The sequence below is a fragment of the Bidens hawaiensis genome, unplaced genomic scaffold, assembly GCF_021521415.1.
Source record: "Bidens hawaiensis isolate Kalapana, Puna unplaced genomic scaffold, B.hawaiensis_p1.1 tig00419426_1, whole genome shotgun sequence".
NCBI lineage: Eukaryota > Viridiplantae > Streptophyta > Magnoliopsida > Asterales > Asteraceae > Bidens > Bidens hawaiensis.
The window spans coordinates 20,477-48,197 of record NW_027504856.1 but is presented as its reverse complement, the minus strand read 5'-3'; the positions used below and the strand labels follow the sequence as shown (position 1 = coordinate 48,197).

General features: G+C 42.0%; 1 pseudogene across 1 annotated transcript in view; it reads left to right on the top strand.

Annotated features, from left to right (window-relative positions):
* The first annotated feature begins 296 nt into the window (after nucleotides 1-296).
* LOC143608742 (putative histone chaperone ASF1A) overlaps nucleotides 297-27,721 on the top strand; it is a 29,989-nt pseudogene continuing 2,564 nt past the window's right edge. Inside the window, exon 1 of the transcript XR_013149319.1 lies at nucleotides 297-405. The product of XR_013149319.1 is annotated as a putative histone chaperone ASF1A (transcript). The remainder of the gene's footprint in view (nucleotides 406-27,721) is intronic.

The following is a 27,721-nucleotide window of genomic DNA, read 5'->3' as shown; positions in this document are numbered from 1 at the left end:
TCCATAACTAAACGAACTTTACTTGAGATTCAGGCTCGACTCAAGCTCCCAAAAGCTCTACTTATTTCAAGCTTTTTATCTATTCGATCTCGATTCCACCCATACGTGCTTCGTTAATTTTCAATACGAGAACCTTTTGTGGCCCGACCCGACCCAAATAACAACACCGAAATCTTTTTGTGTGTTCGCGGTATGACCAAATATGTTCCCGCCAAAATTCCAAATCTTTTTATAGATTAATTCATTCTTCGTTTCCGCCTTCAATTGTGTAGTGTATAGTTTTGAAGATCAGGATCATGAGTGCTGTGAATCTAATGAATGTGACCGTGTTAAACAACCAAGCTCTCTTTCTCAGTCCATTCCAGTTCGAAATCTCGTACGAGTGCTTGCTTCCCCTTAAAGACGGTAACTTTCGCCTTCTTTCTTTATTAATTTGATAGATAGATGGTTGGTTGTGCTTTTCGATGAGTTTGTTGTTGTAGTTTTAGATTCAGAGTTGTGAAAAGCCCTGAAGTTACAAAGTAATTTAGGTTCGGTTTTTGCTAATTGGACTTTTGGGTCGAGTACAAGTTGGTTAAAAATTATTAATTTTTTTGTTAATAATTAATTGATTTCGGTATATTTGTGCTAAATTATTTTGGGTTAAACTATATTAATTTCAGTCAGTGTTTGTTTTGGGTTAAACTGTATTTCATATGATTTCACATATTACCTGTTACACTTCTAGATTTGACATACTAGCTTGCTGTAAACGGCCCCTAAGAACCAAAACTTTGTTTTTAGTAGGGTTGGGGTTGCGGTGCAGCTTATTGCCCATTTACCTGCCAATAATCCATAAGGGATGTTTTCTTATAGATTTAAGTATTCAACCAATAAAAATGCTAAAAACAAATACAATAAAAAAATATATGGCAAGTTACATAGCAAATAGCTTGATTCCGAGAGGTTAATTTACATCTTCAAATATTGGAAATCATGTGTCTAAAGTGAATCTCAAATCACCTTCTTTCTGATTATAGAGGTAGGGTACCAAAAGACCCAAATACCCTTAAGTATCACCCGCGGGTCAGAGGGAAACCCCTCATATGGCACCCGCGGGACATATGGATCACCCGCATAACTTACCATGCGCGGAAGCATCCAGGCACCCTCAAAAGTCATCCGCAGGGTAACATACCCACCCGCTAAAATGACCGGAAGGCAATGCCACAGGACAGCTGTAATTAACTAATTACCTTTTAGAAGATTTACCACGATTGTTACTTGAAGAGTGCGTGACCCGTCAACCAATGAATAAAAGACAGCTGGCCAGGTTGTTATAACCGTGCATATGGCCAGGGATTAACTCCTCCTATCATATAGGAACACGTGTCCAGGTTGTTATACCCATGCACATGGGACATATAGCTCAACTTATCACTTGAGAACACGTGTCCAGACGGTTACGAGAGATCTTCTAGAATGGAACAGCTAGCCCAATCATATTCCCACATCCTTCGGCTATAAATACTCTCTCAATCTGCATGAGGTATTCATTCACTCCCCACTATCTACTTAAATTACTTATGTACTTTCTCTCCATCGGAACTGTACTTATTCTCACGCCGAAGGGTGGTTACGGGAAGACCCCCCCTCCTCTTGTCCTTCCCGTAACGAGATCACGGTGTTTGTTTTGCAGGTTTCTGTCACTGGACTACAGGAGTTTGTGCTTATATCGTAGTTGGTTGTTGTTGTATCCTACCCTGTGGCTCATCTGATCCAGGACCCGTTAAGGGGATTGGATCGGTGTTTCTTCATTTGCGCCATCCATTTTGGTATTAGAACTGCAGAAGTTTTTCTGTTGGTTTTTGGTGCGTACGATGTGAGTAAGCTTCCCGAAGGGCTGACAAGAACCCCTGCACCTGTTTTACGGACTATTGATACTGAAGCACCTGGAGGCTTCGCTTCGAGTGTCTTCGCAGGTATCACGACACCTGGAAGTTCAACTACAGGTGACCTAGGACATGTCACGGAACCAGGAGGTCCTACTCCCACGGACCTAGGGCATGTCACGGCACCAGGAGGTTCCAATTCTGGCAATCCAGGGTGAATCAAGAGAGAAACTCGTCGGAATCGTTCAGAATTGGGTTTAGAAGATGATATCGACGATTCTGAGTCGGCAAAAACTCATCATCGTAGCTCCAAAGCTAGGGGACTCTTGTCTCTCGATGAGTGGTTCCGTATTCAGCAAGAGAATGTTGTAGCCGAGTATGAGCGTAGGGCGCGTGAAGAGCGACTCCATGCTCGTACTTTGAACTATGATGAGACCCCTAGGAGATCTCTTTCTCCTCCTACAACAGTGAAGAGGAGTCAGGTTCGTCACAGTGTTCAGACGGAGGGAGATCCTAGGGAAGTTTGGAAAAGGCATGACCGTCCTCGCATGGTCATGCGTGTGACATCTTACCTAGACGAGTATGACAGTTACAATCTGTCATATCACCCAGGTGATTTCAGCTACTACAGCTGTGATAGTAGACTTCATTTGCATGTAGGAACTAGCCGTCCGCTGGCGGTCGTTCGCCAGGCGGGTTATCACAGTGATGCGGAGGAGGAATTTACCAAGCCGTATCGTCCTGCAGCCTTCGCTGAAAAATCAAAGTTTATTGCACATATCGCCACTGCCCCATTCCTAGTCAATGCGAAAATCCCAACATCTGTAGGGAAATACGATGGGATGACTGTTCCCAGTGATCACTTACTGAACTTTGTGGTTGTAGGAGGAGTCAGCGGTTGGACTCTTCCCTACTGCTGCCACATGTTTGTAACATCTGCCCCGAATCCGACCCGACCCAGGTACCCGTTTCTCTGACCCGATCTCTTTCTTTTATGATTTAATATTTATTTATACTTATATTTTACTTTTAATAATAATATATATATTTTCCTTCCCGCCTCTTTCTCTCTCTTTCTTTCCGCCGTCCCGTCCCTCTCCTTCTCTCTTTCCGCCTTCTTTTCCCTCTTGTCGCCGTCCCGCCCTTACGCCTTGTTTCCCTCTTTTTCTTCTAACTCTTTGCTTGTCCTTTGTTCCTTCCCGCCTAAGGTTGTCTGCGCAGCTCCACGCGCCAGACCCCTTACAAGGAATCCTGCGTAAAGACCACCTGTTTCAGCGATACGCGAGACGAACTCTTCTCGCAGCACGCTAAGAATTGTAATTCTTCTCGCAGCGCGCTAAGAACGGTAGTTCTTCCCGCGACGCGCTAAGGATTTGTAGTTCTTCTCGCAGCGCGCTAAGAATCGTAGTTCATCCCTCGACGCGCGAAGAATTATAGTTCCTCCCGCGGCGCGCTAGGAATTTTAGTTCCTCCCGCGGCGCGCTAAGAAATGTGATTCTTCCCGCGGCGCGCTTAGAAATGTAGTTCTTTTCGCGACGCGTTAAGGTTGGTTCTGTCTGCCTTCGCGCTCGCGCTCTCTTGACCTTCTGTGTCTGCCTTCTCGCGCTAAACCCTTTGAGTTTTCTTCTGTTTAATCTAGCCGTTGCTTTTGTGTTGTCTTATCTTTTGTGCTGTTGACCTGATCTGCTTTATGTCTGAAAAGCCACTTTTGGCGCAGCATGCGCACCAACCCCATTGGTTGGCAGAAAAAGTGACTGACATTATCTTTTGAGATCTGCTTTTTCCATGCTTGACCAGTACCTTTTTCTGATCCGCCCATGCTTTTTACTGTTCCCTGTCAGCCTTTTTCTCTTTTTCCCTGCTGCCATATCTTTTGATATCTTTTGCTTTCGGAATCTTTTACTTTTTGAGATCTTTTCCCCTTTTTCTAGGGATTGTGTTCCCTAGGGTTTCTCTATAAATAATAGTATTATTTTTCCTAACACTACACACACAAAACACTTAATCTCTCCTGTTCTCCTTGCTCTCTCTGCCGCCTCCCTCTCTGCCTCCGTCTTCCTCCCTGTTCTGTCCTGCTCTTCCGGTAATATATATATTATATATAATTTACGTATTAATTATGCTAACTTATAATCAAGACTTAAAACCAATCGTTAAAACAATAATCTTTAATTATAGGTTAACTTGTGCTTGTTTTAAGTTGGTTCTTGCTTTATCTTACACCGCATCGTTTATCAAGTGAGTAATCTCGTACCTAATCCCTTTTTGCTTTTAATGTTTTGGGATGATCATGTGTTCATACAAACTTAGAGTCTTAAACTTGTTTATGAACTTTAGTCGCGCAGTATCCCATGTGTTGAGGACGTTTACTTGGCTGTTTATTTGTATGTGTGTATCATTAACCGCTTTGTTCGGCCTATTCCGAAGTTTTCATGGATCCATTAGATGAACACGGGAGACCTATCGTTTACGGTTTTCTTTGTTTACACTTGCACAGATGTTTACTCGTTTTTGTGCTCAATTGGGAGCACGGATTGAACTATGAACTATGATCTATCTAGGCTTGATCACAATCTGATTGCACCCTTGTTAAACACCAGACATACACGTGTTGCGCGCAGACTTATTGTTATCTATGTATTGTATTAAACTTGATTTCTCACCAACACGCAAGTGTTTGACGTTTATTTTAACACATGTTCAGGTTTGCTGTAGCTACATTTGGAGCTTGTGGACACGTAGGACGTTTTTACTTTTGGACCTAGATTAAAATGTATCAAGACAAGTTATTGATGTTCGAATATTTTGCCTTATAATATATTGAATTATGTGGCTTTATGTTATCTTGTGTTTACTCTGCGCGTGCGCGAATGAATGTATTTATTAAATATTGACACCCAATAGTGTCACGAGTAATGAAACAATATGTGGCGCCCCGATGTATAATCCGCCTTTGGTCGGGGTGTTACAGATTGGTATCAGAGCTCGTTGACTTTAGGATAGGTGGTTAGACGTAACGGCTTAGAATACCTAAGAGTCCCTTCTCGCGCATGAGAGAAATCTCATGTTTGCGCGCTTATTGTTAATTACTCGTTATTTATGAATATGCTCGCGCTTGCGCAGTATATGATTTTATGTTTTATTTCGCGATATTTCGATTTTTGTTGAATTTCGATTTTTTATTGATTTTACTTACATGTTCGTTTGTTGGATTTGAAAATCCGAAAAGTCATGGTGATACATGAATAGTTGATTTTCAATTTCCATTTACGATTATGTTCTGAGGTTGGAGACTTGAAAAGTCATGGTGGTACATGAATCGTCAATCTCCAATACTCGTTTGCTCGTATATTTTAAATTGGGAATTCGGAAAGTCATGGTGATACATGAATTGTCGATTCTTGATTCGAATTTGTTACCTTTATTAAGTCTGCATTTAGGGTCATTTATTTTACTTTAACTTTTGACAGTAACTGACTCCGTGAAACCAAGCTTTTCGAGGTTATACTTTGCGTTAAAACCAAGATATTAACTAAAATTAAAACTTTTATAGAATGCCTCCGCTATCTCGCCGATTTCAGAGAAGAGAAGCCTCGCGCATGCGTAGACAGCAACGTTCCCAGGAAATGGCCGCCGCAATAGCCCAAGCTTTGAGCCAAAACAATACCAACACCACAGGTTACAACATTAAATCCTTTAACGCGGGTAACCCTCCAAAGTTCACAGGTCTTGAAGGAGCCACCGTGATGCTCCAGTGGCTTGAGAAAATAGAAAACACTTTCCTCCACACCCAATGCCCCTCAGACAGACGAACCCTGTATGCTTCCAGTGTCCTGGAATCCAGAGCGCTTACATGGTGGAATGGAATAGCTCATGCGCGTGGCGCAGAAGCTGCTTCTAGCATGCCCTGGGAGGAATTCAAAGAAATTCTGACGCGAGAATTCTGCCCTCCCAACGAAGTTAAGCGCCTGGAAGAAGAATTTTGGAATCTTAAGCAGTACAGTGGCGAAGCGCGCGAGTACGCGACGCGTTTCCATGAACTAAGCCTGCTTGTCCCTCACCTTGTTACCCCTTCCCGCCGAGCCATAGAGAAATTCCTTGGGGGTCTCCCCATGGAAATTCAAGATTCTGTATGGGCCAGAAACCCAGTAACCCTCTCTGACGCCATTGAGTTGGCCGCTGTGCTCAGCGACAACCATGTCAGAGCAGGAACCCTGTTCCTGCGGGGAACAGAAAAGACCAAACACACCAAGACTGCCCTTGAACCAACAGAAACCAAACCTGAACCCTCAAACCGTAACAACCTCAAGCGCAGGCGCAAGGCCTATGCGCTTACCAACCCGCCCATTGTCCAGCAACCCATTTATCAACCTCCAGTTTACGCGCCTAACCCACTGTCAACCTACCCAACACCTCCTGTAGTCCACAACTATGCCTTAACCAATCCCGCACTCCCTGCCCCGCCACCTAAGAAACCTTACACAGGAAATCAACCCTTTTGCCCAACCTGTAGACTTCACCACCCAACCCAAACCCCGTGTCGACAATGTAACCGATGTGGCCGCGTTGGTCACTCTGCCGAATACTGTAGAGTCCCTCTCGCCAACCCAATTGCGCCAACACCACCAGTCTACCCGCAGAATCCACAACCAACCTACCAAAACCCACGACCCAGGTCGTGCTATAACTGCGGTGATCCCAGTCATTTCCGGAACGCATGCCCGAGACTACAAGTGCAAATCACACAAGCGAATCCGGTGAACCAGATTTCAAACCAAGTGACGCGTGGACGAGCTTTTAACATAACCGCGCACCAAGCGCAAGCGAATAATGACGTAGTTAATGGTACATTTTTGCTTAACGGATTTTATGCTTCTGTACTTTTTGATACTGGCGCCGATCGAAGTTTTATTTCTCGCGCGTTTGAGCAGAAGCTTGCGCGACCGCGCAACGATTTAAAAGAAAATTTTTCAGTTGAATTGGCTAATGGCGAAACTGTTTTAATTAACTCAGTGATTAAAGATTGCACGCTTAACCTTAACGAAAACGATTTTCTGATTGACCTCATCCCTATGCCTCTTGGGAGCTTTGATGTTATCATTGGTATGGACTGGCTTACGCATAATCGCGCCGAAGTTATTTGCGCCAAGAAGTTGATTCGCATACCTCGAGAAAATGGTGATCTTCATATCTACGGCGAAAAACCCTCCAGTGGTCCTAAGCTTATGTCTTGCGCCGAAGCCCGAAGACTCATGCGGAAGAAGTGTATTGCATTTTTAGCCCATGTGGTTAAACCTGCTGAAGAAAAGAAGAAGCTTCGCGATATCCCTGTTGTGCGTGATTTCCCTGAAGTTTTTCCTGATGATCTTCCTGGTATCCCTCCCGCTCGTGAAGTCGAGTTCCGTATTGATCTTGTCCCTGGTGCTTCCCCCGTAGCTAAATCTCCTTACCGTCTTGCGCCCGCTGAGATGCAAGAATTGGCAAGCCAACTTCAAGAGTTGACCGCTAAAGGATTCATTCGCCCTAGCTCTTCGCCCTGGGGTGCTCCGGTGTTGTTCGTTAAAAAGAAAGATGGTTCGTTTCGCATGTGTATTGATTACCGCGAGTTGAACAAACTCACCATTAAGAACCGGTATCCTTTACCGCGTATTGACGACCTCTTTGATCAACTCCAAGGTGCCTCTTGTTTCTCGAAGATTGATCTCCGCTCTGGTTATCACCAGTTGCGCATCCGCGATGAAGATGTTCCGAAGACTGCTTTTCGAACTCGTTATGGCCATTTTGAATTCTTGGTCATGTCCTTCGGTTTAACCAACGCACCCGCCGTTTTCATGGATCTAATGAATCGGGTGTGTAGGCCTTTCTTGGATAAATTCGTGATTGTGTTTATCGATGATGTTCTGGTGTATTCTAAGACTAAGGCCGAGCATGAGCAACATCTCCGATTGGTATTGCAAAAGCTTAGAGCTGAGCAACTCTATGCTAAGCTTTCCAAGTGTGAATTCTGGTCTGATGAAGTACAGTTTCTTGGCCATGTTGTGAACAAGATGGGTATACATGTCGACCCATCCAAAATTGAAGCAATCAAGAACTGGATTACGCCATCCTCTCCTTCTGAGATCCGTTCCTTTCTGGGCTTAGCTGGTTATTACCGGCGTTTCATTTCGAACTTCTCAAAGATCGCTTTGCCTTTAACAGCTCTAACGCACAAAGGTAAACCGTATATTTGGGGCTCGAAGCAAGAAGAAGCCTTTCTAACGCTCAAGCGTTTGTTGTGTGAAGCTCCTGTCCTTGCGCTACCTGAGGGTAATGATGATTTTGTCGTGTATTGCGATGCATCCAACCAAGGTCTCGGTTGTGTTCTTATGCAACGAGGCAAGGTTATCGCTTACGCATCAAGGCAACTTAAGGTTCATGAAAAGAATTATACAACTCACGATCTCGAACTTGGTGCAGTTGTTTTTGCCTTGAAGATCTGGAGACACTACCTTTATGGTACTAAGTGTATCCTTTACACTGACCATAAAAGCCTTCAGCATATCTTTGATCAAAAGGAACTTAACATGAGGCAACGCCGATGGAACGAACTCATCAGCGATTACGATTGTGAGATCCGGTATCATCCTGGTAAGGCTAATGTGGTAGCCGATGCGCTCAGCCGAAAACCCTGCCAACTTAACTGTATCTTGCCGCGCACCCAGCTTCACTTCGCGCCGATTCAAAGCAACCTTGAATCGCGTATTCGTGACGCGCAGCGCGCATCCATCAGTAATGGTAACCTTCGCGCCGAGTTAGCGTGTGGCGCGGAAGCGCACTTTGTCCCTAATCTGGGTGGAATTCTCTGCTATCTTAATCGCATCTGGATTCCCTTTGATGAGAATCTTCGCGCTGATATCCTGAGTGAAGCGCACAAATCTCGATATTCCGTTCATCCTGGCGCTGATAAGATGTACAAGGATTTGCGCATTACTTATTGGTGGCCCGGTATGAAGAAGGATATTGCTGTGTTCGTAGCTAGATGCCTGACTTGTTCTAAAGTAAAAGCTGAACACCAACGCCCATCTGGTTTGCTCGAACAACCAGAAATTCCTACGTGGAAATGGGAAGGTATAGCGATGGACTTTATTACCAAGTTACCTTTGACAGCAAGCAAACATGATAGCATTTGGGTAATAGTGGATCGTTTGACTAAGTCTGCTCACTTTCTGCCCATTCGTGAAAACTACCGTGTTGAGCAACTCGCGCAGCTTTATGTCAAGGAAATTGTCTGCCGCCATGGTACTCCTTTGAGCATCATATCCGATCGCGATGGCCGTTTTATATCTCGCTTTTGGAAATCTCTCCAATCTGCGCTAGGAACTCGCTTGGACATGAGTACGGCATATCATCCTCAGACTGACGGTCAGTCTGAGCGAACTATTCAAACTCTTGAGGATATGCTCCGATCTTGTGTTCTTGATTTTGGAGGTAATTGGGATTCGCACCTGCCTTTGATCGAGTTCTCTTATAATAACAGCTATCATTCCAGTATTGGTATGGCCCCATTTGAAGCACTTTACGGTCGTAAGTGCCGCTCCCCGATTTGTTGGAGCGAAGTGGGTGAAACTCAAATCACAGGACCCGAACTTGTTCAAGAGACAACCGATAAAATCGCCAAGATCCGTGATCATCTGCTGACTGCCAGAAGCCGACAGAAGAGTTACGCAGATCGTAGGCGGAAGCCTCTCGAATTTCAAGTTGGTGATCTTGTTCTCCTCAAAGTGTCGCCTTGGAAAGGTGTTGTCCGCTTTGGGAAGAAAGGTAAGCTTGCTCCTCGTTATGTTGGTCCATTCAAGATTCTCGCGCGTGTAGGAAAAGTTGCCTACAGACTTGACCTGCCGCCCGCAGCTCAGTAATGTGCATCCAACGTTCCATGTATCCAATCTCAAGAAGTGTTTAGCTGACGAGAACCTTCACATTCCACTCGATGAAGTTCAAGTTGATGAAACTATGCATTTCGTTGAGAAGCCTGTTGAGATTATGGATCGCGAGGTAAAGCAAACCAAGCGCAGTCGTATCCCTATTGTGAAAGTTCGCTGGGAGTCCAAGCGCGGAGCCGAGTTTACATGGGAAAGGGAAGATCAAATGAAGATCAAGTACCCGCACCTGTTCTCTGCGCAACTTACTTCGAGATAAATTTCGGGACGAAATTTCTTAAAGTAGGGGAGACTGTAACATCTGCCCCGAATCCGACCTGACCCAGGTACCCGTTTCTCTGACCCGATCTCTTTCTTTTATGATTTAATATTTATTTATACTTATATTTTACTTTTAATAATAATATATATATTTTCCTTCCCGCCTCTTTCTCTCTCTTTCTTTCCGCCGTCCCGTCCCTCTCCTTCTCTCTTTCCGCCTTCTTTTCCCTCTTGTCGCCGTCCCGCCCTTACGCCTTGTTTCCCTCTTTTTCTTCTAACTCTTTGCTTGTCCTTTGTTCCTTCCCGCCTAAGGTTGTCTGCGCAGCTCCACGCGCCAGACCCCTTACAAGGAATCCTGCGTAAAGACCACCTGTTTCAGCGATACGCGAGACGAACTCTTCTCGCAGCACGCTAAGAATTGTAATTCTTCTCGCAGCGCGCTAAGAACGGTAGTTCTTCCCGCGACGCGCTAAGGATTTGTAGTTCTTCTCGCAGCGCGCTAAGAATCGTAGTTCATCCCTCGACGCGCGAAGAATTATAGTTCCTCCCGCGGCGCGCTAGGAATTTTAGTTCCTCCCACGGCGCGCTAAGAAATGTGATTCTTCCCGCGGCGCGCTTAGAAATGTAGTTCTTTTCGCGACGCGTTAAGGTTGGTTCTGTCTGCCTTCGCGCTCGCGCTCTCTTGACCTTCTGTGTCTGCCTTCTCGCGCTAAACCCTTTGAGTTTTCTTCTGTTTAATCTAGCCGTTGCTTTTGTGTTGTCTTATCTTTTGTGCTGTTGACCTGATCTGCTTTATGTCTGAAAAGCCACTTTTGGCGCAGCATGCGCACCAACCCCATTGGTTGGCAGAAAAAGTGACTGACATTATCTTTTGAGATCTGCTTTTTCCATGCTTGACCAGTACCTTTTTCTGATCCGCCCATGCTTTTTACTGTTCCCTGTCAGCCTTTTTCTCTTTTTCCCTGCTGCCATATCTTTTGATATCTTTTGCTTTCGGAATCTTTTACTTTTTGAGATCTTTTCCCCTTTTTCTAGGGATTGTGTTCCCTAGGGTTTCTCTATAAATAATAGTATTATTTTTCCTAACACTACACACACAAAACACTTAATCTCTCCTGTTCTCCTTGCTCTCTCTGCCGCCTCCCTCTCTGCCTCCGTCTTCCTCCCTGTTTTGTCCTGCTCTTCCGGTAATATATATATTATATATAATTTACGTATTAATTATGCTAACTTATAATCAAGACTTAAAACCAATCGTTAAAACAATAATCTTTAATTATAGGTTAACTTGTGCTTGTTTTAAGTTGGTTCTTGCTTTATCTTACACCGCATCGTTTATCAAGTGAGTAATCTCGTACCTAATCCCTTTTTGCTTTTAATGTTTTGGGATGATCATGTGTTCATACAAACTTAGAGTCTTAAACTTGTTTATGAACTTTAGTCGCGCAGTATCCCATGTGTTGAGGACGTTTACTTGGCTGTTTATTTGTATGTGTGTATCATTAACCGCTTTGTTCGGCCTATTCCGAAGTTTTCATGGATCCATTAGATGAACACGGGAGACCTATCGTTTACGGTTTTCTTTGTTTACACTTGCACAGATGTTTACTCGTTTTTGTGCTCAATTGGGAGCACGGATTGAACTATGAACTATGATCTATCTAGGCTTGATCACAATCTGATTGCACCCTTGTTAAACACCAGACATACACGTGTTGCGCGCAGACTTATTGTTATCTATGTATTGTATTAAACTTGATTTCTCACCAACACGCAAGTGTTTGACGTTTATTTTAACACATGTTCAGGTTTGCTGTAGCTACATTTGGAGCTTGTGGACACGTAGGACGTTTTTACTTTTGGACCTAGATTAAAAGGTATCAAGACAAGTTATTGATGTTCGAATATTTTGCCTTATAATATATTGAATTATGTGGCTTTATGTTATCTTGTGTTTACTCTGCGCGTGCGCGAATGAATGTATTTATTAAATATTGACACCCAATAGTGTCACGAGTAATGAAACAATATGTGGCGCCCCGATGTATAATCCGCCTTTGGTCGGGGTGTTACAATGTTCACATTAACTTTCACTAGTGCAGCGCGGGAGTGGTTTGAAAAACTTCCGGACGGACAAATCAAGAGCTGGGATGACTTTGTAGCCAAATTTTCCCAGCACTTTAGTCAGCAAAAAAAACATACTCGTGATCCGTCCAAAATATTAGACGTGGTTAGGCGGAATAATGAGTCTATTGAGGACTTCATTACCCGATTTAATAATGAAAGTCTCAATATCGGCGGGGTGAGTGAAGAGTGATGAATTGATTTGGACCTTAACTGGAAGAGCTGGAATGCCTACGTCTTGGGATGAAATCATGTCCACGACGAAGCTGTTCGCAAGGACTCAAAAGACTTTGGAAACTAATAATCAAAATCAGAATCTAAAGGTTGAGCTCCAGACTCCGCGGCCGAACAAACAGGAAAAAGGGACGATTTGGTCAAGGCTCCAACCCTATGCAGAACCATCAAAACAATTTGATGCCAGATCTTTGAATGGCAACAAAAACAAGGCAAATTCTTCAGCGCGGGTCAACAATAACTAGACCCCACTGTCGAAGACTCCTTGTGAAATCCTCACCACGGAAAACATGAATTTCAAGAAGCCACAGCCACTCACAAGGAGATCGTTCCTTGATGCTAAGAAACATTGTTCGTTTCATGACGACATAGGTCATAATACGAACGAGTGTATAGCTTTAAAAAATGAAATCGAGGCAGCCATAAAATCAGGGAAACTTGGACACTTGGTCAAGGGTGCAAGACCATGGACTAGAAAAGCTCTCGCGCGAGATAACCGGGGCCCACCCAAGAAACAAGTCAAAGACCTGAACGTCCATATGATCCAAGATGGATATAAAGTGGGAGAAAAGAGGAGAGAATCTATGGATGAAGAATGGAAGAATGAACCTGTGATTTTTCCACGAATCAAATGAGGCCCCTGCAATAAGAATCCTTTGATAATCATCGCCCTGTATGGTCATTATCGTTCACAATATGTTTTCTTTGACACTGGTAGTACATCGGACATAATGTACGAACAGTGCTTTAAGCAGCTTGACAAAGAAGATAAGGAGAGGTTAAAACCTATTCATTGTCCTGTATCTGGATTTGAATGGGAGGTGATGCACCCGCGAAGCGTGATATATTTTCCAGTCACTCTCAGTGACGGAATCCATTCGAGAACCGAAGAAGTTGAGTTTTTGGTTTTGCCGGCGACGTCCAAGCATGACATCATTTTAGGACGAGAGGCAATTGGTGACTTTAATGCTCACCCGTCTACAGTTCACAGTGCGGTAGGAATTTCGACCCGCACCGGCGTAGCAATTATTCATGTTAATCGACACTGCTTTGCAACAGAAGGTTCGAAACTCAGCAAAATTTCAAAGAAAGTTCAGAGGACTGAACCAGAAAAGTGGGTATTGAAAAAAAAATCCCGGATCAGACAGTTGTGATCGGACCTGCTATCTCCGAGATAGTGAGAACTTTTTTGAAGCAGTTATTAACTAAGAACATGGACATCTTCGCTTGGCAACCTGCAGACATGACATGTGTCCCGCGTAGTATCGCGGAACACAAATTAAGGGTGAACCCAACGTTCACGCCGATTGTTCTGAAGAAGCGAAAAATGGGTCCATAACAAACCAAAGCTATGAATGAGCAAGTACAAGATCTTCTTCATGCTGGAATCATTCGAGAAATCAAGTATCAAACATGGGTGGCTAATCCGATCATCGTTCCAAAGAGCAACGGAACATGGAGGATGTGCATAGACTTCAAGGACTTGAACAAGGCATGCCCAAAAGATTGTTACCCATTACCCTAAATTGATCTCAAGGTATATGTTGTGGCCCCGTTCAAGTTGAAATGCTTCCTCGATGCCTACAAGGGCTATCACCATATCCGTATGGCGGCGGGTGATGAACACAAGACAGCGTTCCGCACAGACAAAGGAACACTTTGTTACAAAATGATGCCCTTTAGATTGAAAAAAGCGGGTGCTACGTATCAAAGACTGATGGATCTAGCTTTCAAAATCAGATTGGTCGAAATTTAGAGGTGTACATGGATGAGTTGGTGATAAAAAGCATCGAAGAAGATCAAATGCTGAGAGACATAGAAGAAACATTTAGAACTTTGAGAAGTATCAACATGAAATTAAATCCAGCCAAGTGCTCCTTAGGGATGGAGGAAGGAAAATTCTTAGGAGTAATTGTTACAGGCGCGAGCTTTAAGGCCAACCCGGATAAAGTCCATGCGGTAGTCCGCATGCCTTCGCCTTCCTCCCTCAATGAAGTACAGACACTCAATGGAAGGTTGGTAGCATTGAACAGATTTTTAGCCAACCATGCGGCTAAGTCTTATCCGTTTGTCTCGACTCTAAGAAATTTTCTCAAGAAACCACACTTTAAATGGACCGCGGAAGCTGAACAAGCATTCCTAGAGGTCAAAATGTGCTTAATGGAGTTGCCTACCCTAACAGCACCACAGGCAGGAGAACCTTTAACACTGTACTTATCAGCAACTGATATCGCCATTGGGGCCGTACTACTGACGGACCGAAAGAACGTCTAAACCCCAATTTATTATGTCAGTAGGACGTTGACTGGACCAGAAACCATATATTTTGTTAGTGCACGGTTTTGGTGTCCGTAGTGATCGAATAAGTTATAGGTTGTTTAGTCTTTGTATTTAATGTATATTTATTGTGAATTGGGCTTTGGCCTATAAATAGGTAGATTATGTTCATAATTAAGAGAGAGAGCAAATGTATATAGTGAAAGATCTAAGTTATATTAATTATGCTCTCCATAAGTTATTTCCATCCACCATAATGTTTTCACTCTAAATTATCAATAACTATGTATTTAACGTTTAGATCTCATATGTTCGTATTTGTATAATCGATGTATCGACGCGGCTAGATCCGTGGTAGGTTTCAATAATTGGCATCAGAGCATACGGTTGCTCTCGGTGCATCAATTAAGGTATTGAATCTGGTTATTTTCATGTTCTTCAAGTTTGGAACTGATTTGATCAGATTCGGGTTAAATTATGGATTTTTTTTGTGAAATTGATGGTAGAGTATTGTTTATTAATGAAATCCGCATGTTCCTGTGGATTTTGGTGATTAATTATGGTGTATTGAAGGTTTCACCATGGAAGAGCAAGGTACTGTTTGATCAGATTTGAATCAAATCAGTGTGTGTTAAGTTAATTGGATGTTAGATTTGTGATCGGTATGAAAATCTGAGTGTTCGGGTAGATTTTTATGGATAATTATGTGGTTTTGATGAATCTGCCATGGATGGAGTTCAGATTTGCATATTCCGGCCAGATCTGGGTTTTTCCGGCCGCTGTAACTGAATTTTCCGGCGAAAATCGTTTTTCCAGTGACAGTTCAGATCTAACAACCTAATTCGTTATGTTACTGTAGCTAATTCATCAAGGGAGTCTAACGAATCTACTGTAGCAATTCGTTATGGAAATTTTAACGAATTAAGTCAATTCGTTAAGGTAAATGTAACGAATTAAGGTAATTCGTTAAGGAGATTCGTTAAATTAAGAGTATAAGGAATTAAGGTAATTCGTTAAGTTACTTCGATTCATTAAGTTAATGATAACGAATTAAGTTACTTCGTTAAGTTAATGATAACGAATTAAGGTACTTCGTTAAGTTAATTCGTTAAGGTATTGGTAACGAATTAAGGTAATTCGTTAATGTGTATGACGAAGTGGGTATCTTAACGAATGGAAGGCCATTCGTGTAACTGTTATAACGAATTAGAATGGTAGTTTATAACGATTTGAGCAGATTCGTTAAGCATGTGACGAAGGGTGATTATGTTAACGAATGGAGAGCACGAACTAAGTTAACGAATTGGAGTTGTTAATTTATAACAAATGGAGAGGCGATTCGTTAAAAAAAATCTTGCGCGAATTTTTTCCAGAATACTCCTCGTAAGTGAGATTTCATTCTTGAAAATTTTGGCGATAATATTTATTTTTCGAAAGTTTTCGATGAATTTTTGGCTGAAAAATCGGGAAAAATTTTCTTAATCGAAATTTTTCAGGGGTGTCCCTAATGTATTGGGTACTCTTCTCTCAAATTTTGGTGAAATATTTTCCGGCTGACTGTTTACGCGTTTCGGCTGACCGAGGGGGAGACCACGTGTAATTTAAGGAGGTATTTTTATTTGTGAATTTTTGATATTGTTCAAGACCTTGCTGAATTTGTCAAGAAAAAGGGGGAGATAAAACCTTCATAGAATTTATTTAGCTTGCATCTTCCTACATTTGCAAGGTTTCTTGAAAAATTAATGCAATTCGGGTGGTAATTCATGCTTGCAAAGCTACGTTTGACTGAGTTCAAGACTGCAAGTGTTCTTCGTTTGGTGATTGAATTGTTCAAAGATTGAAACCTGACTATGTGGGATACGAGTGTATGTTCGTTTACTTCTTTCTAAGGGACTTTGATCCTGACTATGTTGGCTTGAGTAAATGGCGGAATATTTCTGTTGAGGGGGACGATTCTCGAACGGGTTAATCTTATTGAAGAATATATGAGTCTTGTCACTAGATTGAACTTTTGATACCAATTATTGAAACCTACCACGGATCTAGCCGCGTCAATACATCGATTATACAAATACGAACACACGAGATCTAAACGTTAAATACATAGTTTATTGATAATTTAGAGTGAATACATTATGGTGGATGGAAATAACTTATGGAGAGCATAATTACTATAGCTTAGATCTCTCACTATGTACATTTGCTCTCTCTTTCTTAATTATAAACATAATCTACCTATTTGTAGGCCAAAGCCCAATTCACAATAAATATACATTAAATACAAAGACTAAACAGCCTATAACTTATTCGATCGCTACGGATACCAAAACCTTGCATTAACAGACACCCCATTTTCCGTAGCTATCGAATACTTTAACTGCAAATCACCAGTCACAAAGCCGTGCACTAACATATTCAATGCTCGAAAAACTAGTTCTAGCATTAGTCTATGCTGTCAGGCGCCTCCGCAGATACTTCCAGGGTCATCCTATAAATGTGCTAATAAGGTACAAACTCAAAAATGTGTTAAGCAAGCCAGAACACGCCCGACTCCAAGAAAGCAAAAAAAAATTTGGGCCGAAGACGAAATTTTTTTTGGTCCTTAATTAAAAAGGAGTATTTTGTTGGTTTAAAAAATTAAATTTTTATATATGTTTACTTGGTTATAATTTGGGTTGTGTAAAATAGTTTTTTATAAAAATATGATTAAACATGTCTCAAATGAGACTTAAACCTATAACCTTTTGGTTGAGAGTAATACCCCTTTGCCACTAGACCAAGCTAGTGGTCATGTAATTAAATTTAAACATTAAATATACATATTGTTTTTAATAAAAATAAATAAAATTTTTAAAAATAAAAATCGGGCCTAACGGGGTGTCGGGCCTGTGGCCATGACCACCCCGCCACCCCTATGGGCTGGCCCTGAGCCAGAGTTGTCTGGGCGATTGGCAAAATGGGCCATCGAACTGCAATTGAGTACAAACCTAGACCAGCAATCAAACGGCAAGTATTGGCGGACTTCGTCACCGAAGTTCCGCAGCATAAGGAGAAAGAATTCTTAGTCGAACGGCAACCCCAAGTACCTCCGGAACAAGGGCAAGATTGGTCATTATTCACGGATGGAGCTTCCAGCAATGAGGGATCTGGTTCAGGCCTTAGGCTAGTCAATCCCGAAGGTCATGAGTTCACTTACGCCATCAAATTAGACTTCAAGAGTACTAATAATGAGGCAGAGTATGAAGCCTTTCTGGCAGGCCTACTAATAGCTAAGAAACTTGGGGTGAGACACCTAGAAGCGCAGGTGGACTCTATGCTAATTTCGGGTCAAATTAATGGAACTTATGAAGCAAAAAACGATGTAATGGCTTCATACTTGTCACATGCAAAGGATTGATTCTTCAATTCTCTTCTTGTAAAGTCATTCATATCAAGAGAAGCAAGAACAGGTCGGCGGTTGCCGTTAGCAAGTTGGCTTCAACAAACTTTTAGCACTTTGCTAAAGACATTTGTGTTAAGTTTATTTTTCCGACGAGCTCCATTCATCATGAATTTATAACATCTCCAGGTAATATTTATATGAAAACTGATCGTTTTTATCCGTAAATCAAAACCCCTAACAAATTTTAAGCAAACATGGAACGGATTCAGACTATTAGAAAGCTAGGGTTTTATTGAAGAAGATGAACTTTAAGTATATGATATATATTTCTTTTGTTTCTGGTATTATAGCAAAATTAACAAACTGGTCTACTGGTTGTTCATGTGAGTGGGCAGAAAGACCCGGGTTCGAATTCGGGTCCGCCCGTTTTTGTTTTTCATTTTCTTTTTAAGTCATTTTCCTTTATATGATAGCCAAAATAAAATCTATAAATATATATATATTTTTTCTTATGAATTACAATAAATCGAATAAAGTTTCTTTATATTAAATAAAAATTAGTTTTAAATTATATTTATCATATTTCACCTAAAAACCCGACTTTCGTTTCCGAAAAGTTTCGTTAGAAACCCGATTAATATTATAAATAATTATTATTGCGTTAAACTTTATAACATGACAACGGAATTATTTTCTAAATAAAATTTCATTAAAGATCCATAATTCGTAAACATTATAAATCTCAAACCCGTCAAGTTCGTTTAAAACTAGCTTAGCTTATATATATGTATACACATTTTTGTCCGTTAAACTTTAAAATTCGTTAATGTATTTGTTTGTCAAAATAAAATATACCATTAACATCAAAATTTCCATAAACGTTATAATATTCAAATTTGATATCAATCCCATAATTTAAACTAATATTTAATTCATAATTTATCAACAATTCGTTAAAAATTCTTTAAAGCTAAGCAATAATATTATAACATCAAACTTCATAAAATATTAAAATATACATTATAACACTTCTAATTTCTGGCAAATATATTTATTTACTTTTATTAATTTGTTAGTTAATATTTTATTTTGTACCTTTTAATTCTAGTTCGTGACGTTCAATTGCTTCGGTTTCATTTACGCACTTTCGGTTTTATTTCAAGTTTGTCTTCAACTTCAAGGTGACTTTCTCACACCCCTTTTTACGCTTTTACTTTTGGGGGTAGCATATATATCCTATCCAAAATACAATTTAGTTTATTCATTATTTACAAACTACAATTTGTTACATGGACTTGTGTGTTTATTTGCTTACTTGTTCAAAGTTTATGTGCTCATGGTTTCCTCATTAAGTATGATCATACACCCCCCTATGCACTCAGGACCTCGATGTTATGAGTGGAATATGGACCCCCGATCTGAGTACGTTGGTTTTTACCAACAGAAAAGACACTTACTTGCGCTATTATCCGAGTACGTTGGTGCACAATCCCAACTGGAAAGGACTTTACCTGCTCATTTACACTTGTTCATGGAGTTGTAGATTTTTATGTACTTATATCAAAACTTGTGTGAACTCACCAACTATTCATTTAGTTAACATTATTTTATATATATGTTGCAGGTACCTTATTTAGTGAATGTTGCTGTGACGAGGACACTAGAACTTAGGTTATAATAATAAATGGACAATTTGTTAATTGTTCTTATATTTTTCCTTGTATTTCTTGTTACAAACTTGTGTACATGATGTTTAAATTAATTAATGATATTATTGTAACTTAATAGTGTCATATGTGTTTTGAGCAATCTGTACGTCACACTCGGGCATATTCCGCTTTAGCCGAGGTGTTACAGTATGCAGAACAGAAAATGTACATTACATAAAACTGAAATGTAGGCTTAATAAAACTTTCCATAAAAAAGGGCGTAAGCCAAACTGAATTACAAGTTAAGACATCAGATGTGGTTCTACTAGTCTATTAGGCACGCAGGCCAAAATAAAAAGTAAATAACAAGTCTTGTTAGATGTAACACTTCTTCAGCTGTGCCGCAATCCATGTTCTGGGGACCTCAGTGCCGTATAACTTCTCTAACTTGTAAGCACCCTTGGATAGTACTTCTTTAATCTTGTAAGGGCCTTCCCAAGTTGGGGCCAATTTGCCCGGAGGCTCTTGACCAGATGCCTCATTGTTGCGGAAGACGAAGTCTTCCGCATCAAAAGTACAGTTCTGGACCCGCGAGTCATAGTATTTTTGCAGTTGACGCTTGTAATTATGCTCGCGGATCAGTGCTAACTCCCTCATTTCTTCATGGAGGTTGAGGTTCATCCGCAACTCTTTGTCGTTATCATCGATTATCAAAGTTCATGCGGATGGAACCCCAATTTCAGCCGGGATCATAGCTTCAGTGCTATAGGTTAAACTGAACGGCGTTTCAGAATTACTTGAATTCTTTTGGGTGCGAAAGGCCTAAAGTACATGGGGGCAATTCATCGACCCAGCCTGTCTGTTTAGTACCCAATCTAGCCTTAATCCCTTCTTTGATTGTTCGGTTGGTCCGTTCGACCTGACCGTTGGCTTGCGGATGAGCCAGAGATGTGAAAATATGGGTAACATGAAGTTCTTTCAACCATTCTTGCAACCCGCCATCCGCAAACTGAGTCCCATTGTCGCTCACAAGTTCTAGCGGAAGACCAAATCGACAGATTATGAATTCCCAAAGGAATTTCTTGACACTTGATGCCGTAATGGATGCGACTGTTTTAGCTTCCACCCACTTGGTGAAGTAATCAATGGCTACAATTAAAAATTTGACACGTCCCGGGGCTTTCGAGAAAGGTCCCATAATGTCAATAACCCATTTTTGGAATGGCCAAGCGGAGGTTACTAGTACAAGTTCATTCTTTGGTCGCAATGTATTAGGAGCATGACGTTGACAAGAATAACACTTCTTGATTTCTTGTACCGCATCCAAATGCATCCCCGGCCAGTAATATCCGGCGTTCATGAGTTTTGCTACGATCATTATCGGGCCTGCGTGAAGACCACAAATGCCTTCATGAACTTCCCTAATCAAGTAATTCGCGTCCTCGACGTCCACGCACATCAGGAGTGGACCGAGGAAGGATCGTCTATACAAGACGCCATCTTGCATTTGGTAGTTCAAGGCCTCGTACCTTATCTTTCGAGCCGCGGCCTTCTATTCTGGTAGAAATCCCTATGACAAGTAGGCCATGATTGGCGTCATCCAGGATTCTACGCCAGTCTGGATTACTAGAACTTGGTTCTGCGGGATGGACGGACGATGATTATGGATTATAGAGAGTATAACAGTTTAGATTGAGAATTGGGACGAGTTTAGATATTGATTTAGGTCGTATTTATACTAACAATCAGAGAGTATGATGATTAATGGGTGTTATTGTGTTTTAAAAGATATTCCGGTGGGTTACGGTCGTTATTGGTTATATATGACCCATTAATCGCTGTTATGTCGCGTTATCATTGTTGATATTGTGTTTGTCGTTACGTTATATCGAGTTTACTAGCTTTAATTGAGGTTTGACACGAGTTGTAGGGGTGTTTGAGGGTCGTCGGAGCCGTTGGCTCGCCAGAAGACGGTGGCCGGAAAAACGTGGGTACAGGGGGGAGGGCTAGGTAATTTATTAATATAATTTAAATATATGTTACACTTTTGGCCCCTGAAGTTTCAAACAACTTTAAAACAGAAAATTAAATGCATAACTACCGTTTGAACCTTGAGCTTTTCAAATGTTATATATTTGTAATAAAGTTATAATATTTAGGATTATTTTAACATTATACCCGACTAGTTTGGAACTTGATTAAATAAAGACTTTAAAGCTTAAAGTCTTGTTTATGAATAACATGAAAACGAAAATGAACGAGAAATGACTATAAAACATCGTAATTATTATTAAATCAATGAACTAAAATTACGAATACATTGAAACGACGAACGGGTCGGTTTATAGAATACATTAAAAAAACATAAAACGAAATTTGAAATATATATTTATGTATGTTTATAAACAAAACCAAAAAAAAAAACAGATCAAGTTTTCGGGTTTGAAAAGTAACGAATGTTACACATACCAAAAGGGACTTGTATGATTTTACAAAGGGACATCACGTAATTCTTTATTGACAAACAAGAAGATCCTGCAAATACTTATATTATGAAGAATAAGACAAAGTATACCGGCTGGAACAAAACTTCTTATTTATGTCAAAAGGGATTACAAGGGTTTTAATGATGATTACAAAATAGACGAACACATGCGATTTACAAAAAACATATAATTACAATGACGCATCTTCATCTTCCTCATCTTCTTGATGGTCATCATCAGTTGCAAGAAGAGCATTCAACTGATCAATTCCGTCTTCTTTGTCCGCGAGCTCAGCTATTTGATCTTCAATAGTGAACTTTAAATCATCAAATGTCTTCGTCTTCTCAGCAAGAGTTTTGGCTGTGTCCTGGCCATGCAGGGAATATTCCTCAAGAGGTCTCTTCCCTTCTGCGAATTGAAGACCCTCTTGGAAGCCCGTCTAGTGACCAGCCTGAGAAGACGCGACCAATAGCGTCGCGAGACAATTTCCAAGTTCATCGCCCTCCCGGATGTGGGCAATTACCTGTTAAAATATCAGATATAAAAAAATGTTTTGGATATGATTATTTACCTTAACAGAGTTCAAAAGGAAGAAAGGCTTACTTGGGGAACTCCTTCCGCCAACAACCATTTTGTGTCCACCTTGGCTCGGACAAGATCCATTTTGTGCCCAGCACACTCCAAGGCTTGCTCCCTGTTCTTGGCAGCCAGAGCAGCAAGGCGTTCATCCTTAGCGGATAATTCAGCTTTCGAAGTCTCCATACAGGCTTTGTATTCATCCAATTGCTGCTGAAGGGCAGCGGTGGCGTCTTCAGCAATTGAGCGGCGGGCTTTCTCTGCCTCTAATGCCGTTCTGGCATCCGGTAGCTATAGTTCAGCAGTATCAGTAGCCAGACGGTTATCTTTGGCTTCTTTCATAGCCTCTCCAGCTTCTTTTTCCGCCTTGGCCGCTTTAATTTCCAAGTCTTCCCACGCGTCATTCATGCCTAACCAGTCTTGGCATATTTCCTGACTGATAGAGATGGCATTAGCCAGGGAGTACGAATAAGACCTCAATAACTCTTGATGTGGACGCCCACGTTGACGTTCTCTCTTCGTGGGAGGAAGGCTTCTGATCAGATACTCATGGTAAACATCCGCATCTGCAAATGTCGAGTCTTAATGCACCGACCAACGCGGATGATGTATCATGGGATCTCCTTCGTGTTTGGATGAAGAAGCCCTCGGACCGTCAGCAAAGATGCTAGGCCCCTCCTGGCTTTTAAACCGAAATGACGCACGGAGACGTGAAGAAATTGAGGTTTCCTTGGGGTTAACCTCTTTCTTGCCCTCATGGGGAGGAGTCTCAACAAGGACAATAGGGTCCTGAATACCCTTCGGCAGAGATGGTGGAGGAGGAGGCGGAGTTGATCCCCTTAGATTTGAAGGGTCTTTAGAAGAATCTTCTAGAAATTCTACAAGACAATATTCCTCTATCAGAAACGTATAATAAAAACAAATATTGAGCTTAAAGGTATTGAAGTTACCTGAAGAAACTCTTAGAGGTGCAAGCTGTTGAAGACGATCTCCTAACTTCGTCTTTTATGCTTCTTGGTAGTAGCAGGCTTGGTGGATTGCACCTTGCGTTTCCCAGACACTTTGGGAGCATCCACATCAACAGCTCGATGTTCATCTTCGAGAGTGACATCATTGGCTCGATGTTCATCTTCGATATTGACATCAGCACTTTTTTATCCACTACCTGACTAGTGGATGGATTCTGATTTCGCTTGCGGGTTAACCCTACAGTCGAGTGCAAGATATTCAAAGAGTCAGTAGCATCAACAAATAATTTTTCTTCACGGGGCGACGACTCCTCGCTAGACGAAAGAAGTAATATCACCCCGCTAGAAATCGCAGCAGTCAAGGGACGAGGTTTCAGAACTCCCTCACCTTTGGCAACGAACTCCTCACCTTTAGCAAACATTGCCTCAGAAACCACGGGTTCCGGATGGAGAGTGGTGGAGAATAGGAAATTGTTGCGGGTGCGTTCGAGGATAGGTTCGTCCTTCGGGTCAATCGGACGACGCACCATGAGACCCTCCTCATGGTCTAGAAGTGTAATGGAACCCTCACATGCGTAAATAAGTAGAACAATCAGAATTTAGGCGGAACCATAGAAAAGTAAAGATAAACTTACTCTTGTTGGGCTTCTCGTAATATGGTTCCAAACCAGGAAACGGCCATAAACGGCTCATCTTTGCACCTACCAAAGCCCCCTCATGTATCGCACGCTTGGGGTGACCGTACTGGTTAAGATCTTGAACCTTGGAAGATTCACTTGTGGGGTGGCACGAACCACTGGCATTTCTGCATCCGATTTGCGATAGGTCATCGAAAATGGAACTACATCTTCTCGAATCCAAAAGAATTTTGGCTTCCACTCATGGAGACTGCGGTACCATTCGGTACCAATAAGTCCCTTTCCGGTGGTGGCCCAACTGTACCATGCGCCATGGCTGGTCATCTTATAAAAGACCGCAAACATACCAACTGACGGCTCCAAGTCACGGGCTTGACAACAGAATTCGAAGTGACGAATTATCAACATCCCAAAAGGATGAACTTGTGATAAGTGGACACCATACGCCATCAAAATAGCCTCAATAAATTTCGTTACAGGAAATCGGAAGTTCCTTGTTGTGAAATGATCCGCATATACGGCCATCTTCTTGGCAGGTGGATTAGTAGCAACAGAACCAGGGGCTGGGTATTCAGGCTCCCATTCAGGGGACAAGCCATAAACATTGACAATATCATCATAATCCTTCTTAAAACTAAAAACAACTTTGTCCGTAGCATGGGCACACTTTTTGTTCCCTTCCATCAGAATAGAACAAAGGATACACAAGTTCTTGGAAATATTAAATCTAAGGATTCAAGATTAAATTATGAGATCTCAAATCTGGAGTTAGAGAGGAAAAGAAGAAGAACGAAAAGGATATAAGAATGTAAAGAAGTTGGAAACGAACTATTTATACACATCGGAGTTAATGCGACAGACAAAACGCCAATGGAGAGAGAAAACGCGGTCCAATTAGAGGATGACACGTCAGGCGGGAAAGATGAAAAAGCAAAATAGACTACAGAAAGACGTCATACACATCTTATCAATTGTCTTGCGACAGTTCTCTTTCTGCCACGTCACCGCTTCCCTCCCACTTTCAAATTCAAATATCTCATATATATATATATATATATATATATCATAAGTACAGTACACTACAAGATCCACAAGATGACAAAAAATACTTATTTTTCATTCATATTGAAAGATAATTACAAAATATGAAAAGAAATTACAAGTCTAAATCTTTTCTAGGGGACTTGGGCGGAAAGGTCTTCTGGAGGCGTAGGCAGAGTATCCTCTGATTCTCCCTCTAAATACTCCTTCAATTGATCCACACCGTCAATCGCCGCCACAAACTCAGGAAGCATGTCTTGCAAAGGAAATGTCAAATTGTCGTATTCTTTGATACGCATGCCATACTCCTGAGCGACATCAAGTCCGTGCAGCGGGTGTTCTTCGGAGGAAAGACCGGCTTGAGCATAAGCCACCCCTTCATTAAAGCCTGTCACGCGGCCGAAATTGGAAGAGGCACTGAGCAGGAAAGCAAGGCTATTCGTCAGCTCCGTCTCTTCCTTAATATGTTTAATGACCTACCAAAGACAAAGAGATTCATTAGCGATTGGCAACACAAAAAATATGGATAATAAGGGGGGGAAAGGAGAGAAACGTACCACGTTAAGTCCCTGGCCCAACAGCCATCGTCGCTTCCTCTCCGCTTGTTCCGCTCGTTCTTGGAGCTCATGGAACCCGTCAGCTATTTTTTGTTTATCGTTTAAATGTTAGCTGCACGGGCTTCCGCCTCTTCAAGCGCTTGCAAAAGCGAATCATAGGCGGCTTGCATATCAGCAGCCCTTTTATCCTTAAGCTCTACCTGCTCCTTCTGCAATTTAGACTCCGCCTCAAGGTTCTGAATAATGGTACCTTGGCAGGTCACTTGGGCTTCCAAGGCTGAATTGGCATCAAGTGCCTTTGCCAAGTCCTCCTTCTTCCTTTGGGCTTCGTCCCGAGCAGATTGAAGGACGGAATTCTGCTCGTTGCAAGAATCTCTCCACTGGCGGGAGGCAATAGCATGACGATCCACTTTCGCCTTTAGAGCAATATCGGCGTCAGATAGTTTCCCCTTTGCAGTGTTGGCTGCCAAGCGTTGCTCTTTGGCTTCTTTCCTAGCCTCTTCGGTAGCTCGAGTCATCTCGCCCCATCTTTCCCCCATGGATCGCCACTCCCGTAAAATCTCTTGTCCAGTAGCCATCGTGTTGGCCTAGGACGAAGAATAATCCATGTAAAGATTGCGGCGGGACCGACCACGTTGAAAGATCCGTTTCGCCGTAGGAATGGTTGACGAACGTCGCACAAATGCTCGGATCTGAGAAACGAGACTCTTTCACGATATCCCAGTTAGGGATAAACATGTGGTCATCTTCCCCCGAGTTAGGCTCCCCATAATAATCAGAATTCGATGCTTGGGGACGTACTGGAGTGGAGGAAGAAAAGAGAGGTGGTGATTAATGAGGCGCGTCGTGCGCCACCACTTTTTCAACGTCCGATGGCGGACGTTGAGAACGTGAAACTTCTCCTTCACCTGTTAGAAACGATTATGGAGAGGTCAAGGACTCTGGTGGAGTCTAGGGTGGAGACTCATTTGCCTTAGACGTTTCCAAATCTTTGACTGTTTCCATCTCCTTGTAACTAGAAGCATTCCCAGTTCCAAACAGATAGGAAAATGGGTCTCCAGTTTCCGAGGGAGGAAGAGGAGCCCCTTGATCTTTCTCAGGCGGTGGAGATGGTAGTTTATCGTCCTCCGGTGGTGGAGACGGTGGTTTATCCATTGACACACCCCCACCAGTGGCATCAGCCAGATCTGCAATACAACAAAGTCATATCTAAGTATCAGTTGAAGCATAAAATAAAATATAAAACTACCACATGGACTTACCAGTCATCCCCTTCATACGGTCAGCAAGGCTGACCCTTTGCTTCTTCGGACGTTGTGTCTGAGGCTTCTTCGTCGCCGGACCTTCTTCGGCATCCGTATGGCTAGCACCCCCGTCACTTGCCTGGAAGGATTGAAGACTCCTCTTCCGCTCCAGTTCTGCCAATAGATGCGATACATATGAAATTTCAGAAACATCATCAGAGTCTTCTTCTTCTTGGGATGACGACTCGTCACTCGAAGAAAGAATGACGATCACCCCATCAGAAGTAAGAACATGGAGCGGATGAGGGTAGAAAATGTACGCACATATTTGGAGGATAGCTTCCGAAGCTATCGGTTCAGCACGCACCTTAGTAAGGGAAAAGAAACTGACTTCGTGTCCTCTCCAGGACAGGCGTTTCTTTCACGTCACGGATACGTTTTCCGGTGTAACCCCTATTTTCAAAGAGGGCATTCAGCATAGGCCCTTCACCTGAAAA